Source organism: Notolepis coatsorum (assembly GCF_963971535.1).
Source record: "Notolepis coatsorum genome assembly, chromosome: 19".
Classification (NCBI taxonomy): Eukaryota; Metazoa; Chordata; class Actinopteri; order Aulopiformes; family Paralepididae; genus Notolepis; species Notolepis coatsorum.
Genome location: NC_140183.1, coordinates 62886478 through 62904581, shown reverse-complemented (window position 1 = coordinate 62904581; position 18104 = coordinate 62886478).

The following is an 18104-nucleotide window of genomic DNA, read 5'->3' as shown; positions in this document are numbered from 1 at the left end:
AGAACATTTCTAATATAAAGAAATAAATTGTTAGGAACAAAGTGAGTCACGCAGTTCCGAAACAAAATGTCCTTCAGATGACAGGGTGGCTTGCTGTTGTATAATATGATCTCAATCTTACAGCAGCGAGACTGGTCATCATATTTGTGTTGTTCTCTTTCATTGAATGTAATCTTTGTATTATGAGAGGAAGCTGAATGCCACATCAAAACACTGAACTGTTAAAAAAGAAACTTCCTTTTGGTGTTTTCTTCCTCCTCCAGTGCTGTGAAAGGAGGATAAATGTAGAATAATTGTAATGACTCACAGTCGCAGAGTAATAACAACATGGCTTCCAGACAATTAATTTTATATACAAAGTGAGAATATGAATAAATTGGTACAATAATAAATACACAAATCTAATATAGCATGTATTTAGGTCCAATGTAAACTCAGCAGTGGCTGACATTAGAGCATTCCTGTTGACTGTGTGTGCGTGTGTGTGTGTGTGTGTGTGTGTGTTGATTGATTGATTGAAAACTTTATTAACAGATTGCAGAATGGGTACAGTACAGTACAGCTCAATACATACAATTGTTAAGGGGATGCAGACCAGAGAAAGACTTTCGTCTTGTTTACATCAGGGTCCCCCATTTTCAATTCATCATAACATATATGACATACATGACATACAGATAGACAGTACTGCTACATCTATACATTTATGACATACCAGATTTGCAAATACAGTACTGTTTGTGATACAAAAATAGTCCAGAAAAGAGAGTATATACATTTGACGTAGAAACTGTACATTGGAGGAGGTTGGGTAGGTGGGGTGGGGTTGGGGGGGTACTGTACATTGGAGGTGGTATTTTGACATGTACATGGGTACCTTGGTCGTGTAGTGTATCTTGTAGACCAGGCCCATTGCAAGTTGCTGTACTCGTCTACTCTAAGCCATCCTAGGTTGTCAAAGTGGGCAGGGGTGAGATGGGTTCTAGGAGTAAGGTCAAGCAGTAGTCTGACCAGTTTGTTTTGAGATGTTTGTAATTTTGTTTTTAGCGCCTTTGAGGTGCTTTGGTACCATGGGGTGCAAGCATAGTCGTAGTACCCTTGAATGAGTGATCCTGCCAGAGTCTTCAGGGTATTCTTGTTTACCAGTGAGGAGATCCGGTACAAGAATCGAGTTCGTTGGTTGACTTTTTTTTATTACATTGGATGCCATTTTGTCACAGGAAAGATTTGCCTCTAGGATGGAACCCAGGTAGGTAATTTCTTCTTTCCTTGTGACAATATTGTCACCCACTGTAACTGAGAAGCCGTCGGTCTTGCTGAGTTTGTTATTTGAACCGAAGAGAATGGACTCTGTTTTGCCCATGTGTAATGATAGTTTGTTATCAGCTAGCCATATGCAGATTTTGCCTAGTTCCGAGCTGAGGGTTTTTTCAACCTGTAACAGGGCTGAGTCGTCCGCAAACAGGAACAAGTGTGTGTGTGTGTGTGTGTGTATGTGTGTGTGTGGAGGTTAATGACTAGGAAGAAGGTAGGGGGAAGAGGCAGTCTATCCATTTGATTCGGTCTGTGTTTCTCTAGAGACTGGTGGACGGAGAGACCACACAGAGCCATCAGTGCAGGGGGGGGGGGGGGGGGGGGGGGTCACCTGAAAGAGAGAGAGATTTTATGAGACATGTAAAGCCTCTTACGTGTACCTTTCCTCTTATCGTGCAGAAAATGTATACACACACATCACACAGACTAAAATAACTTCTACAGATGTCCCGAACTTCCAACAGTCCTCGCTCCACAATGGTGGAACAAACTTCCCACCAGAGTCAGGACAGCTGAAACCCACCCAATTTTCCGCCGTAAACTAAAAACACACTTCTTCAAACAATATCTGAAATATATATTCATATATAAATGACTAACCTTCATACTGTCTTTCACTAGTAGGCACTCTGCTACTAAGGAATCTACCTTGCCTATATTACTACCTAATATGCTAATATGTCTATACTACTATGCACTCAAGACTGTAGCACTCAAGTTCGACACTATTTGACGAACAATATCACTTACTCTTAGCTGCCAGAGTTGTACCCTTCCTGCTGACTTGTTGTACAGAACTTCTAAGTCACTTTGGATAAAAGCGTCAGCTAAATTATTAAACGTAAATTTAAATATATCCAGTGTACCGATGCTCTGACCAAAATATATATTAGAATGATTCGTGTATTTGTGATCCTCTTGTATGTCACTGCCACACGCACCAACTACATAAATATGTACTTGTCATTAAGAGTACATGCTTGTTTGTTGGCTTACTAAACTGATGATGAGCACATACAAAAAGATTATGAATACATTCTGATGTCTTGGCTGTGGTGGGTCATAGCGTCTGTACACGTTTTCTGCCTGTGCGTGGCAAGTCTGGATGTCTTTCTACATTATTATTTGCATCTGTTTTCTGTGCATGATAAAAAAATATATGCTATATAAAAACAACATATAGCATAAGTAAGAGCCATGAAAAGAGATTTAGATATTAAGATATATTTTGTGGTTTTTATATTTTGAAATTATGGAAATAGTTGTTCATTGACATATTCATGACATAGAATATATGTAGAATATAGAATTGGTACTGTAATTACGATTTGTTGAATATTTGTAGATCCTCAGATCTTTCCTTATTATTTTATGTAGGCATAATACATTTCCTTTAATTGAGATACTCCATTACCTTTATCCATGACGTCACTGTAATTAGTATATTGCATCAGACTCATTGCTTTAACGCATGGATTCTAACTCAGTAATTGACCTAAAACCCCCGCCGTCTTTTCTTGATCCTCCAATGACAACTCGACAACATTGAAAATGAGGGTGACCTCAATTGTATTTTCGAGAATAAATAAAGGTTGATGACAAACGTTGTTCGGGGGAAGCAGCAGTTGTGATTGGAGGATCAAGAAAAGAGGGCGGGTTTTAGATAGATCAATTGCACATTTGAAAGCTGGAAAGAGTGATGCTCACAACACACCTGGTGTTCTATACTTCCAACAATGACACCACTACTCCTCCAACATTCATATTGTACTAAATGTAGATCCGTATGTAATAACCTGATACTCACGTGTCGTGGGCGATGAGATAGCACAGCCGTATGGTGTCTCCTCCTCTCATCACACTGCAGAGAACAGCCCCCCCCCCGCCCCCCACCCCCAGAGGGAGATTCATAAACGCTGTGTCAAGGAAGCACAGCAGTCAACAACGTATCCCAGAGTTCCTGCGTCAGCATCCGTCACCAGCAGGACACTCTGGAGGTACGAGGAGAGGTGATCCTGACATCTCTGAGTCGATGTGTGATGATGTGGAGGACTGTGACTCAGCAGCAGCAAACTGAGCCCTCTGTGTGAGTGACACGCCTTCCTCTTCACTGGATTCTGTGCCCAGAGTTCCACCACCGTGCCAGAGCTGATTGGCTTTGGGCTCCCTGCAAAGAGGCTGGACACAGGAAGAGGGAAGAGGGGTGGGAAAATTAATGGGAGGCGATGTCCTCACTGAGAACTCAACGCACGTCATTCACGCCATTAGTGAAACTGACTCGTACTGAATATGCTCAACTGCTTGAATATCAGGAATGTCAATTTCAATATTGTAATTCAAATATGTTCTCAATATGAGGTAAAAACTAGCCAAACCTAACTTATCCTAGTATTTTTTTTGTAAATCGACCAAAAAGGTGAAATACACAATCCTCAGTATGCGTCCAAAATATAACAGGTAGATAGGGAGATCCATGTCTCAGTCCCTTCCGGTCTCTGCTCCCAGCCCCAAGAATGGGAGGCCCAATGCACCAGCCTGCTGTAACACAAGGCTGGGAGAGGGCACACCCTCTCTCCCTGGGGGTAGGACTCCACAGCACAGCTCCCATAGATGCAGTCCACTCTTCCCCCTCTCTCTCTCTCCACTCTCACCCCATCACTGCTCTTCTCGACAGGTGTGTGTGTCTCACTTCCTCTCTGCGGGCTGACAGCAGGAAGTGAGGCGAGCAGTCGACAGAGCTCCACTGTGACTGGGAAGTCTTCAGGGACAACCGGAGTGGAGTTCAAGATGACTGACAGGCGAGACAAGCCAATAGTAGGAAGGTTGATGGAGAGGAGGAAGACTCTCAGCGACAACACTATGCAGCCAGCCTGACAACGTGAAGCCCATGGTTACACATGAGCAGTAGATTAACTCCTTTTAGTGTGCAGAGGATTATGGAACGACCAGTCATCCTCAAACTGGAGCTGTAAAAAGAAAAGACAGATATGCGCTACGTTTAACTCTTGCAGGGGAAGAAATATAGAAATGTGAAGGTCCAATCAGTGATCCAAATGCAAACAAATGGGTAAGCCCCACTGTAGAGGAGAAGAAAAAGCAATTGAGATGTGTTGTCATTCTACTTGACTGACTGAGCTCTTGATACAAAGACAATCACCAAACAAGAGGGACATGTGAGTTTTGTTGTTTTGTTGCTGCAAAACAGTTGTTTACATGTTTACAATGCTTGTAGACATTGGCGTACAATGGATTAAGAAAGTTACAAAATCAGACTTTCCATTTAGAGATAACTCTTCAAGAACATTAACAACATTAATACATCCCCATTGATATCTAGTTAGATGCTGTCTCCAGATTAGGCTTTTAACTATAGTTACAGTAGATGCTGTCTCCAGATTAGGCTTTTAACTAGTTAGATGTTGTCTCCAGATTAGATTTTTAACTAGTGAGATGTTGTCTCCAGATTAGGTTTTTAACTAGTTACAGTAGATGCTGTCTCCAGATTAAGTTTTTAACTAGTTAGATCTTGTCTCCAGATTAGACTTTTAACTAGTTAGATGTTGTCTCCAGATTATGTTTTTAACTAGGTAGATGTTGTCTCCAGATTAGGTTTTTAACTATTAGATAACAGGGGAAAGTAGAGGATTGGGGTACTCTGAAGAAGGGGAAACGACTATAAAACAGAATATAAATCCTACATATATTTGTAACAGAAATAAATTCTCTATACAATTTGTAGTGAGGTCCAGGGCCCCCAGCGGTCCTTGAGGGGCTTCCCGGGGACCTCAGAAAATGGGGAATTTTAATATCACAAATAATTTCTAGAAATTAGCACAAGGAAATAAATGGCTGTTCTGTTTCACTCGCTCCTCTGTTATTGCCACACCTAAGGACAGTATAAGCTAATGGTCCATGGCCAACTACGTATCAATTTGAGGGTCCGTGACATTAACCCTTTCACTGCCGTCTGTAGTGTGGTAGTGAAAGGTTAACATTCTGTAGTGTGGTTGTGAAAGGGTTAACCCTTTGTCATGTGGCAGTGAAAGGGTTAACCTTCTGTATTGTCACCGTGAAAGGGTTAACCCTTTGGTAGTGTGGTAGTGAAAGGGTTAAATAGTTTTGAGAACCACTGCTCTTTACTACTACAGTAGTCAACAAAGTTGGTTTCGTATTCTTTGTGAATGGAGAAGATCCAGGAAGCTTGTATCACTTGATGACATCTCGGTTGATTGTTTCCCCAATCCCCACATCGGGATGGTCAGACGTCATATCAATAGATGCACAGAATGTTTGTGTAGTTCTCGTTCTTCCAGCATAGCTGCCTGTAACATAGCAACTGTTGTTTTGTACATGGCAAGGAAAGATATGTTTTGGTACATGACAATGGAAAAGACAACTTGCTACTGTATGTGCAAAACAACGGTTGCTATGTTGATATAATGTATGAGAAATCATATGGTGTTTCATTACTGGATCTTGTAAAAAATAAAATTTAAGAAATGTGCATAGAAATTAGGCATTTCCTTTTGAATGAGGTTACCAATGGTTGGTTACAGGCAGCCATACTGGAAGAAAGAGAACGACACAAACATTCAAGGTCTTTCCAGTCCAGATGAGTGGAATTTACAATTCTTGTTCGTCGCATTTTACACGTTCACACGCCGACGGCGAAGGGAAGGCAACCATGCAAGGTGCCAGCCTGCTCATCAGGAGCAGTTAGGGTTAATTGCGACACGACACACTGCCCGGGAGGAGCCTCACGGCACGGGCACACTGCTGACGAATGAACACGGACGGACGGACGGGCGGCTGCCTCTTCACTTCCGCTCCCATGTTAACGGACGCTAGTAGGCACACTGGCCGCAAGCGGGAGCGCGCCTCACGAGCGGCAAGCTATCTTTTCCGCTTCAATCGGATTCGAGGTGGCGCGGGAGGCGTGCGCCACGCGCATTGTCACAGAAATACAATTGAATATCTGCATTCTTACCACAGATAGATGTTGTTCAACCAGCTGTGTCTGTATCTGCAAATAAACGCCCAACCCCCCCCTGTCTGTATGTTTGTTTATACCTATAACTATTACAATGTTGCATAATAATAATAATAATAATAATAATAATAATAATAATAATAATAATAGCAGGATATAGCAGTCATTAAGTCAATCCACCTTGTCAACTATAATGACAAACATTTGTTTCCTGACAGCTAATTATGGTAATTATGATTATGATTATTATTATTATGATTGAACAGCAACCCAGTAGGCTTATATCAGTGTATATTTTATTAACAGATTGCAGAATGGGTATACAATACAGTACAGCTCTATCTTTTTCTCTCTCTCTTTATTCTCCCTATGCCTTTCTTTCTCTCTTTCTCTCTCGTTTTCTCTCTATCTTTCAATAGATGTTGTTCAACCAGCTAATGTGTCTGTATCTTTCCCAATGCAAATAAACAATATTACTATAGTTAGTACCCCGCCCTGTCTGTCTGTTTGTTTGTCTATCTGTCATATCTGGTTGCCTGTCTGTTGGCGCAGCAGCCATTTTCAGCAAAGGTCTAGACAGCCTTGGGCTACTAAGGAGGAATAAAAGACGCCACACACTTCATTGCAGTTTCACACACCACTGACCGAATCTCACAAGTGAGCCGGCAATGATCCCTTTATTGGAACCAGCTGCGTAATTGTCAAGCTGACAAGTATGACGTCAGCATAAGAGCATTAAAGAGATGCATCGTTCATGACTGTTCAACACCCCCACTTGATCTTATTCTGATAAAACCTTTGACATACATTTACATTTTCTTTTCTTTCATTTTTAACCTTCAACACCAAAAATAAAATACACAAACTTTTCAAGCATGACCTTTGTTGCAGGTTTGGTTAACATATCAGCTACCATTTCTGTTGTTGGACAGTATTCAATAATAATGTTTCCATCATTTACTGCAGATCGAACAAAATGATATTTAATGTCAACATGTTTACACCTTTGGCGACACACAGGATTCTTTGAAAGTGCAATTGCCCCTTGGTTATCCTCAAAGATTGTCACTGGTGCATAATCATTTTCACTATCCATTCCTTTTAATAACTGCACAAGATAAAAACGTTCCTGTGTAGCAGCTGCCAAAGCCATATATTCTGCTTCACATGTGGATAAAGCAACTGTAGGCTGTTTCTTAGATTTACAGGAAATAACAGGTCCTGTCTGACATAGACTAAAACAGTACCCAGTTGTGCTCCGTCTGTCATTTTGATCTGCTGCCCAATCAGCATCACAATATGCAACAAGTTTTAGTTTTGAATCACTTCTCTTGTAACACAACTCCTGGTCTACAGTTCCCTTCAAGTATCTCAACACATGTTTTGCTGTTACCATATGCTGTTCTTTTGGTTCGGATAAGTGTTGAGACAACTTACTGACAATAAAACTTAGATCAGGTCTAGTACATGTCATTACATAAATCAAGCTGCCTACCACTTCACGATACCTCTTTTGATCAACAGATTCACCTTCATTGTCAAATTGTTGTTTATACTCACATGGAGTCGATCTTGCCTTGCAGTCAGACATGTCAAACCTTTGCAATATTTTCATGATGTACCTTTTCTGGTTCATCTTTATTTCACCATCTGTCTGTGTGAAATCAATGCCTAGAAAGTTCTTAAGTTTGCCAAGATCTTTCATCTTAAATTTGGCTCCCAAAATGTCTTTTACATTTTGGATTGTTTGACTGTTGCTTCCTGCAATGATAAGATCGTCAACCCAGATTATCAAAATAATCCTTTCACCTTTAGATGTTAGTTTATTGTAAACACAATGGTCAGCCGGGTTTTGGATAAAACCATTTTCACTTAGATAATCATGGAGCATTTTATTCCAATTCCGTCCTGATTGTTTCAGACCATACAGTGATTTGTTAAGTTTACAGACCAGTTTCTCCCCCTTCTCTGACTTAACCTCAAATCCTTCAGGTTGCTCCATAAACAACTCACAGTCTATAGGAGCATGTAAATATGCCGTTTTAACATCCATTTGATGCAACTCCAAATTATGTTCTACTGCAATTTGCATTAGACTACGTATAGAGGTCATATTTGCGGTTGGAGAAAAGGTTTCCTTATAATCAATACCAGACACTTGACTATAGCCTTTTGCTACATACCTGGCTTTGCATGTTTCAACTGGGTTCTCTTTCACTGTGTAAACCCATCTGCCCCCCACTGCATGTTTACCTACTGGCAGTGTGGTCAGGGTAAATGTGTCATTTTCCCTCAGTGAATCCATTTCCTCTTCCATAGCTTTAGTCCATAATTGAGAATTTGGTGATGACATAGCCTCTTCCAATGTTTGGGGCACATCACAAATAACTCTATAACAGTAATCAAGGGTTAGTTCTTCTTGGTCATCAGATTCGACTTTACACTCATAATCCTTCAAATATTGAGGAGGTTTTCTTTCCCTTTGTGGATAAGATTTACTCTGGAAATATTGAGGAGGTTTTCTTTCTCTTTGTGGATAAGATGTACTCTGGCTACTTTGGCCTTCACCTGTCTCAATGTTATCACAAATCTCATTCTCCTGTGACTCTTTTGTGAGTACATTTGCCTTTTCAGTTTTTGGTAGGTGGTTTACAGCTCTCCTCATACTGAAATCTTCATCACCTGTTTCCTGCTCTGTTTGAGTCTGATTCTCAATGACACTCTTGGTGATAAATTTGACCAACCTATTTTTAAGTACTTTTCCTGTGTCAGGATAAAACACCAAATAAGCAGGGCTGTTCTTATCATAGCCTACAAAAATACCCTTTTCACATCTTGAATCCAACTTTTTCTTGTTTTGCTTGTAAGCATAGCATGGTGACCCAAATGTTCTCATTTTTGAAAGGTTAGGCTTCTTTCCTGTTAACATATAGTATGGAGTCTGTCCTACACGCTTGTTGTAACACCTATTTCGAATGACAGCAGCAGTCATAACTGCATATGTCCACAACTCTTTTGGTAAGTCACTCTCAATTAGCATGCATCTTGCCATTTCAAACAATGTTCTCCAATTTCTCTCAGCTGTCCCATTTTGATGGGGTGAATAAGGAGCTGAGGTCTCATGTCTGATGGCATTTCTACTTAGCAATGACTGAAATTGACCAGAAGTATACTCTGTACCATTATCAGATCTCATGCATTTGATTTTTCCATAAGGTGAAACGTCAGCAATGTACTTCTCAGTAGCCTTGACTGTGTCACTCTTTGATTTCAAAAAATAAACAAAAACTGCTCCTGAATAGTCATCAGTAAATGCTAATGTGTATCTGAACCCATCTTTAGCTGTAGGATCTATAGGTCCAGACAAATCTGTGTGTACAAGCTGCAGTGGAGCCTTTGCTCTTTCATCTGGCTCTCTGCTCCTGCTCTGAGCAAATTTACCCTTTGTGCACACTTCACATGTCAAATTAGATGTATCAGTTTTGCCTTTAATTGTCATACCCTCTGTGACTTTTTGCAATTTTAACACATCTTCGTAGTTACAGTGACCTAGAATTTCGTGCCATGTTTTGATATCATAACACCCATGACATTCATCAACATTTTCATCATTAACTGTGTTTAGATAAAACAATCTATCATACACCTTAATATCAAATGTCGTACCGTTCTCATGAATGAGCTTGTTCTGTCCTTCCTTGAATACAACCGTGGCTCCGTTGGTCGTCGCTGCCTTGACCGAGAAAATGTCTTGGGGAAAGGATGGGACGTACAGCGCCCCCGTCAGCATCGTCTCCACCTCTCGACCCGTATTGTCTTTCAGCCAAACTTTGGCTGCACCTCTCTTCAGCGCTATGCCAGAGGCCCTCACTCCATCAGCCAACTCCAGGACATGTTTTCGTGGCTCGAAACTCTCGTCAAAGTCTTTGAACTTGCTCACGTCAGTCACTATGTGCGATGTAGCACCGGTGTCGACCATAAGCCCTCTTTGCTTCAGGCCATTGCCTGGGTCGCCGTCCACCTGTCGTTCGCGGGCCTTGAAGGCGAATGTGTGGTGGTGGTCGTGGTCCTCTTCATCCGCGGCCTGTTTTACGTTGTCTCGTCGTCCTCTCCGCCTGCAGTTTGCATCTCTGTGCGTGGAACTTCTGCAAAAACGGCACCACTGTCTCTGTTGTTCCCCGTGACCAGCAGCCTTGCACTCGCGGGCCATATGGCCCTTTTGGCCGCAAGCATAACAGGTCAGCAGCTTCACATCAAAGTCTTTGCCTCTTACTTTCATCACGCTGTCATCAACTGAGCTCCCACTGAACTTCTCAGTGCTCTCGTAGCTCCTCAGCTTGGTTTTGAACTCGGCGAAGGTGATCTTCTCATCACTTTGTGTAATGTGGATAGAAAACGGTTTAAACGACGCTGGCAGCCCCTTCAGAATCATCGCTATTAATAAACCGTCACTTAAAATCTCTTCTGCATTCCTCAGTGCTGTGATAGCAGTTTCTGCTCGTATAATATAGTCTGTAATGCTTTCATTAGCATATTTCTGGAGAGACGTAAGCTCTGTGTACAAGCTGATCACACGTGGTTTTCCTGTACTTGCGTAGTGATCCCTCAGAATCTTCAACGCCTTTCTCCCATCGTCCGCTGCATCTCTCATGACCAGAGACAAACTTGTGTCGTCCAACAATTGGATAAGTTCGGCGTAGACTTCTTCATTTTTGTCAGCATCTTCTGCGGCTCTTGTTGCGGCTGCGTCTGCGTCTTCTTCGTCCTCGTCACTGTTAGGCTTTTTCAATATGGTGCTTTTCAGCCAGTGGCGGACTGGGACACAAATTCAGCCCGGGACATTCAGACGCACCAGCCCACACACCGGCCCACGCACCGGCCCACGCACCGGCCCCGAAACCGGCCCACACAACAGGCGTTATGAAACACTTGTCCAGTATTAAACAACCCAAGGCTGTGGCTAAGGAGTCAACATCAGGGAGACCAAATCTACACACCGCCCCTAGATGTGCACTCATGCACAGTGCACACACACACATACATATACCGTTACTTCCCGTCATTGGCATATGTTTTTTTTTTACTAACATCTTAGTGCCTCATTAGCCTAGGGATTAAGGATACATGAAGTATTAACTACACCATAATAATATTGAGGTTTTGATCCATAGAAAGTAGGGATGTCCGATATTATCGGCCTACCGATATTATCGGCCGATATCGGCATTAAAATGTGATATCGAAAAATATCGGTATCGGTTTTAAAGAAATAATATTTTATTTACATTTCTATAACCTTTATTTACCCAGGCAAGCAAGTAAGAACCAATTCTGATTTTATTTATTGTCAAAAGTATGCATAATGTTGTGTTAATTCCACAACAAGAGATATGTAATGTTAATTACCTGAAATTATTCCATTTCTTGGGGCGGGAAACCCTGCATATATCGGTATCGGTTGATATCGGTATCGGAAATTAAGAGTTGGACAATATCGGTATATCGTATCGGTAAAAAAGCCAATATCGAGCATCCCTAATAGAAAGGTCTGTGCTACACAATTTCAGTTAGATTGGATTTATTGTCCTTTAATTTGGCACTCATGACATTAGTTGCTTGCCGTTTAATCAACATTGAAAGACCCCCCACTTCCTCCCAGACACCCATTCCAAGAGCCTTTTCTTTCTCTCTCTCTCTCTCTCTCTCTCTCTCTCTCTCTCTCTCTCTCTCTCTCTCTCTCTCTCTCTCTCTCTCTCTCTCTCTCTCTCTCTCTCTCTCTCTCTCTCTCTCTCTCTCTCTCTCTCTCTCTCTCTCTCTGTGTGTGTGTGTCTCTCTCTCTGTCTCTCCCTCTCTCTGTGTGTCTCTCTCTCTGTGTCTCTCTCTCTCTGTCTCTCTCTCTGTCTCTCTCTCTGTCTGTCTGTCTGGACTGGGCTCTCTCTCTCCCCTCAGGGTCAGCTGTGCTGGACTGGGCGCTCTCTCTCCCCTCAGGGTCAGCTGTGCTGGATTGGGCGCGCTGAGTCAACTGCATAAGAAGAACATCAGCAATCAATAATAATGGCTTGAATTCATACAGCGTTTTTCAGCCTTTTGAAAACACCCAAAGTAGTAGTAGTAGTAGTAGTAGTAGTAGTTTATTCAGTCATCATCTCACACAATACAATATACCCCATCATTTAACAATATTTGATTTTACAGTGACTGAAAAGGTACAGACTGAAGCATAATGCTTATATATGCCTGTCCTATATTCTTAACAAAAATTTAAAAAATTGGCGGCTACGTGGCGTAGTGGGCAAGGTGCTCGCCACAAATACTGGAGACGCTGGGCTCGCCTGTTCGAGCCCAGCGCTCCACATTGCTTTCAGTTTAGCTGGTCGTTCATACTAATACACATTGGCCGTATTCGGGGGTGGGAAACTGATGGGTGGGGATTGGGCGTTGTGGACAGCAACTCCTACAGGTCGGTTGGTGTGCCTGCACAGTAGAATCAGGAAGTGTCGGGGGCAGCGTGAGCCTCCCACGCGTTACTCCTCGCCACTGAGAGATCGAGCTGCGCAGGTGAAAAGATGCGACTGCTGTTACCTCAAGTACCGGAGGGGACTTGTGCTATGTATGACTTAGTCCACATTGCAGCCGGCTTGTGGGAGGCAAGAAACAGCGTTCGTGACAGGGGAGGGTTGAATTGGATGATACGAAATTGGGATGGGAGAAAATGTAGAAAATGGGAGAAAAAGTGGATAAAAAAAAAAGAAATTAAAAAAATTAAGACTCCAAAACAGTATTCTAAAAGAAAATAGCAAAAGAAAACAGTATTATTCACCCCTGTAGTTTTCAAAAATAGCTTTACAAATTTTTCTTAAAAACCAAAAGCGAATTACTCATTCTTAACTGTATATCAGCATTGTTCCACAAAGCGCTTCACAGAAACCATCAAGCATTCACACTCACACAGTCATACGCTACTGGTGGTCGTGAGCAGCATCAGCAAACACAGCTGCCCTGTGGCAGACTGACGGAATCATGTCTGCTAATCAGCGCCAACCACCATCAACAACCTTCATAAATACATTCAACATTAATGGAATAGGCTAACTACCAACTTAGCTGTAGCAGTTAGCTGTTATATGCAATCACATATGTTTAACTACGGGGTAGTAGTTGACCTAGTTGTTAGCTTAAGCTAGTTAGCTGTGGTTATTTACAAACATGTAGATGAGACTAATCATATACAGATCGAGAACATGGCTAACAGTTGGGAATTCTAAGGTACATCTTATTTAAGCATGTAAAATGGCAACTAATCAATTCAATCAATTAGATTACCAATAATAATATCAACATGAAAATTTGGAAGGGAACATAATAGTATTTTATTTTAGTATTTACTATTATAATATTAGTAGCCGATTAATTTGCAGCCCGTCCTAGGTTCTGATTGGCTCTCTAGGTTAGCACTTTAGCTTCTGATGCTGTGGTGGGCACTAGTCCTAACATTGCTAACTAAACTTTTAGTCAGAGAAAAAACGTCACGAGTCACAACTATTTACGTCCACGTGCTGTAAGGAATCAGGAATACGGAAAGCACATTGTCTTGTAATAGAATGACTGAAATCACTGCAAGAGCTAGTATAGGCTAGCTAGCCCTCATGAACCGGCAGACACCAACAGTAGAATATGCACTAGGCTACTGCATGCACCTGTCATGTTACTGTTGGTTCCTTCCACTTGAACTTCATCATCATTAGCAGCAGCAGCGGGTAAACATGTCTGTAATTTTAGAACATTGTTCTGCGTCTTTTACTAGCAATTTTAGTTTTTTAATTCTAGCTTTTTCAGCTCCACCCTTTATTTTTTTGCATTCTCCATTTCTGCGCTTCTAGGCCTACTCTCGGTTGGGAGGAAACGTGAATCTCATTCACTGATGTCTCATGTCTCATTCAAGACTGGCTAACAAAAGCATGTCTTTCACTTAACACCAAGAAAACAGTGTGTATGATGTTCACAAAGTCACCAGTAGAGGTCACTCACTCTAATGTGTTTCTGGGAGAGGCGGAGCTGGACATTGTACATTAATTCAAGTATCTTGGGGTCACATTGGACTCTACATTGACCTTCAAAAAGTCATGTGAAGAAAGTGACAAACAGTCAAGTTTAACATCGAAAACTTCAGGCAGATCAGGCCCTGCCTGCCAGTTAATGCTGCAAGGATGTTTCTGCATTCAATGATTTTATCACACATCGAGTAGGCCTACTGTTTTATCAACTGGTCTCTTTTATATGTCACTACTCTTACACCAATATAATTACTCTACAAAAAAGCCATAAAAGTATTTGATAGGAAACCAATTTCATTTCATCACTGTAATGTTTTAGAAAAACATAACATGCTAAGTTTCGAGAATTTCCAAGTTTTCAAATATACTTGCTTCATGTACAAGGTTCTGCATGGACTTGCCCCTCCCCCATTGAATGAGTTCATCCAACAGAAAGCAGACACTGGCATTACCACCAGGGCCATCAGTAGAGGGGACTGTAAGGTGCCTTTTCGGTATACTACCATTGCAAAAACTGTGTTCTCTGTTAAAAGTGGTAACTACTGGAATAGCCTGCCAGTTGTGATTAGAGAGTGCCCTACATACTCCATGTTCAAGACCCATCTTAAACTGCATCTTAAGGCAAACCAGAACTGTGATCATTTTTAATCTGATTTAGTTTATGCAACTTGTTTATTGTTTTATTGCCGGCCCACACACTGGCCCACACACCGGCCCACATAATGGCCCACACACCGGCCCACATATGGCCCACACACTGGCCCACACACTACACCGGCCCACACACTACACCGGCCCACACACCGGCCCACATTAGTGGCCCACACACTGGCCCACACACTGGCCCACACACCGGCCCACACACTGGCCCACATACTGGCCCACACACCGGCCTACACACCGGCCCACATACTGGCCCACACACCGGCCCACACACTGGCCCACATTAGTGGCCCACACACCGACTCACACACTGGCCCACACACCGGCCCACAGACTGGCCCACATACTGGCCTACACACCGGCCCACACACCGGCCCACATACTGGCCCACACACCGGCCCACACACTGGCCCACATTAGTGGCCCACACACCGACTCACACACTGGCCCACACACCGGCCCACACACTGGCCCACATTAGTGGCCCACACACCGACTCACACACTGGCCCACACACTGGCCCACACACTGGCCCACACATCGGCCCACATTAGTGGCCCACACACTGGCCCACACACTGGCCAAAAAAAAATTAAAAAGTTAAAATTTTTTTTTTTTTTTTTTTTTTTGGACCAGCCCACTTTGGTCCCGGCCCATCGGGATTCGTCCCGAACGTCCCGATGGCCAGTCCGCCACTGTTTTCAGCCCATGTAGACGCAGGTGGCCAAGAAACTTTGTTTCCCACAACTCATAGTTTTTCTCCTCTCCGTCAAAGCACAAACGATTCCATCGGCTTCCAAGATCCTTTCTGGGCCCATAACCTGTTGGCGCAGCAGCCATTTTCAGCAAAGGTCTAGACAGCCTTGGGCTACTAAGGAGGAATAAAAGACGCCACACACTTCATTGCAGTTTCACACACCACTGACCGAATCTCACAAGTGAGCCGGCAATGATCCCTTTATTGGAACCAGCTGCGTAATTGTGTTGTAAAATCCAAAACATATATATCATGATTAACTAATGTGTAGAAATATTTGGGCCTCAAAACAATAATTCATAGATTTGTGTGTGTGTGGTTACATAGACTGATTGTGCAAATGCCCTCCTGGGGTGACAATGGCATAGTGGCAGCTGGGGTAAGACTACTTCCCTTTAGGGGGTAGATCAAACGAAGAACAAAAGGTCACGTAGACATGTTATCTAGCTGGAGTTTCCTGTCACACACACACATAGTCACACACTCACACACACACACACACACTCACACACACATAGTCACACACTCACACACACACACACATACTCACACACACATAGTCACACACTCACACACACACACACACACATTCACACACACACATTCACACACACACACACACATTCACACACACACACACACACACACACAGAACATCTCCAAACAAGCTAACTATTTCCTGGTATATTGTTAAAATAGTAATTTGTATCTTGAATTAAGGTAAAATATAATTAGGTTTGGTCATACTAAAATGTCTACAATTAGTTAATGTGTCTGTGCTATTTTCATTTAGATTCAATATGATTAATTGATTGTTCTATATGGTATTGAAATGTATTCTATTAAGCTAACAGAATGATTAGATTTGTTAGATATATGTTCTAAAAGTCAAACAGACTTAGTAATAAAGAAATATATCTGTGTTTAGGTAATCAATATATCTTGAGGTACATCAAAGTACTAACAAGTCAAGTAATGTGTTTAAGTAAAAGATATAAGGAAATGAAAATGATGCAATGTTTATATTGTTGACTGTAAGGACAAAGCCTGTTTGCAGTTATGGGAAGGGGGTTGGGCTATTAAGCCAAACCCCTATTTTTCAAATACCAGCTTAAGCAGGCTTGTGATTGGGACAATAATGTGATGATGTCATCAACTCCAAGATACACTGGCCTGGGCTATAAGAATGGGGTGTAATGGTGGGAGAGGGACTGAGGAACAACCAAAGAACTCTGAACCAACCAAACCCACAAGGACAGGACCTCACCTACCATCTCACCCATCAACACCAAGGAGGCCAAGGCAGCAGCAGAACAAAAGGACTTTTTGGAGGGAAAACCAACTTCTTTGTTATCAAACAACAAAGACCAGCAACAATTTATCTTTATACTGTAATATTAGTCTGGTTGTTATCAAGACGGCATAGTGTCTTTGATCAACAACCATAGCATCTTCTTAATGTAATTTGTATACACTCTTAAACTTTGATTAAACAACTGTTATACTATTTTCCTCCTAATTCCTTCTGCCTTTCGGCCTGCTCAGTCAGTTTGAAGAGAAGTGATCCCAGCTTTAAGGTTTAAATCACAACGCAGAAAGAAGCAGCAAACAGGTTCTGATCAGAGCAGAACCGAAACAGCTTGGGAATCCACTTCAATTGTCAAGCTGACAAGTATGACGTCAGCATAAGAGCATTAAAGAGATGCATCGTTCATGACTGTTCAACACTGTCTGTCTGTCTGTCTGTCTGTCTGTCTGTCTGTCTGTCTGTCTGTCTGTCTGTCTGTCTGTCTGTCTGTCTGTTTGTTTGTTTGTCTATCTGTCTATATCTGGTTGCCTGTCTGTCTGGCTGAGAGAGGGAGAGAGAGCGAGAGGGAGAGAGAGAGAGGGGGGGGGGGAGAGAGAGAGAGAGAGAGAGAGAGAGAGAGAGAGAGAGAGAGAGAGAGAGAGAGAGAGAGAGAGAGAGAGAGAGAGAGAGAGAGAGAGATAGCTCTTGCTGCTGCTGGGGCTTCACGCTGCTCTTTCAGGAGTACAGTCACACTGATCATCATTCTATGATGACTGACTTCGCATATAGACTAGGCATTTACAGCTGTCCCAATGTAAATGTGCCTTCCTCGGTGCGCTTCCGCGCGCTCAAGTCGTCGGTCAGCGTGCCTGATCAGGCGCGCGATCCCGCGAGGGAGCCGCGCGTGAAATTCGTGCGCGTTCAGTGTGCCCGTCCGTCAGGAGCGGGAATCGAACCGGGAACCTTCCGATTACCAGACGAGGGCTCTACCTTCTACTGTCGCCCCCGCCCCAGCCTAAAATGTGAAAGAAAATTACA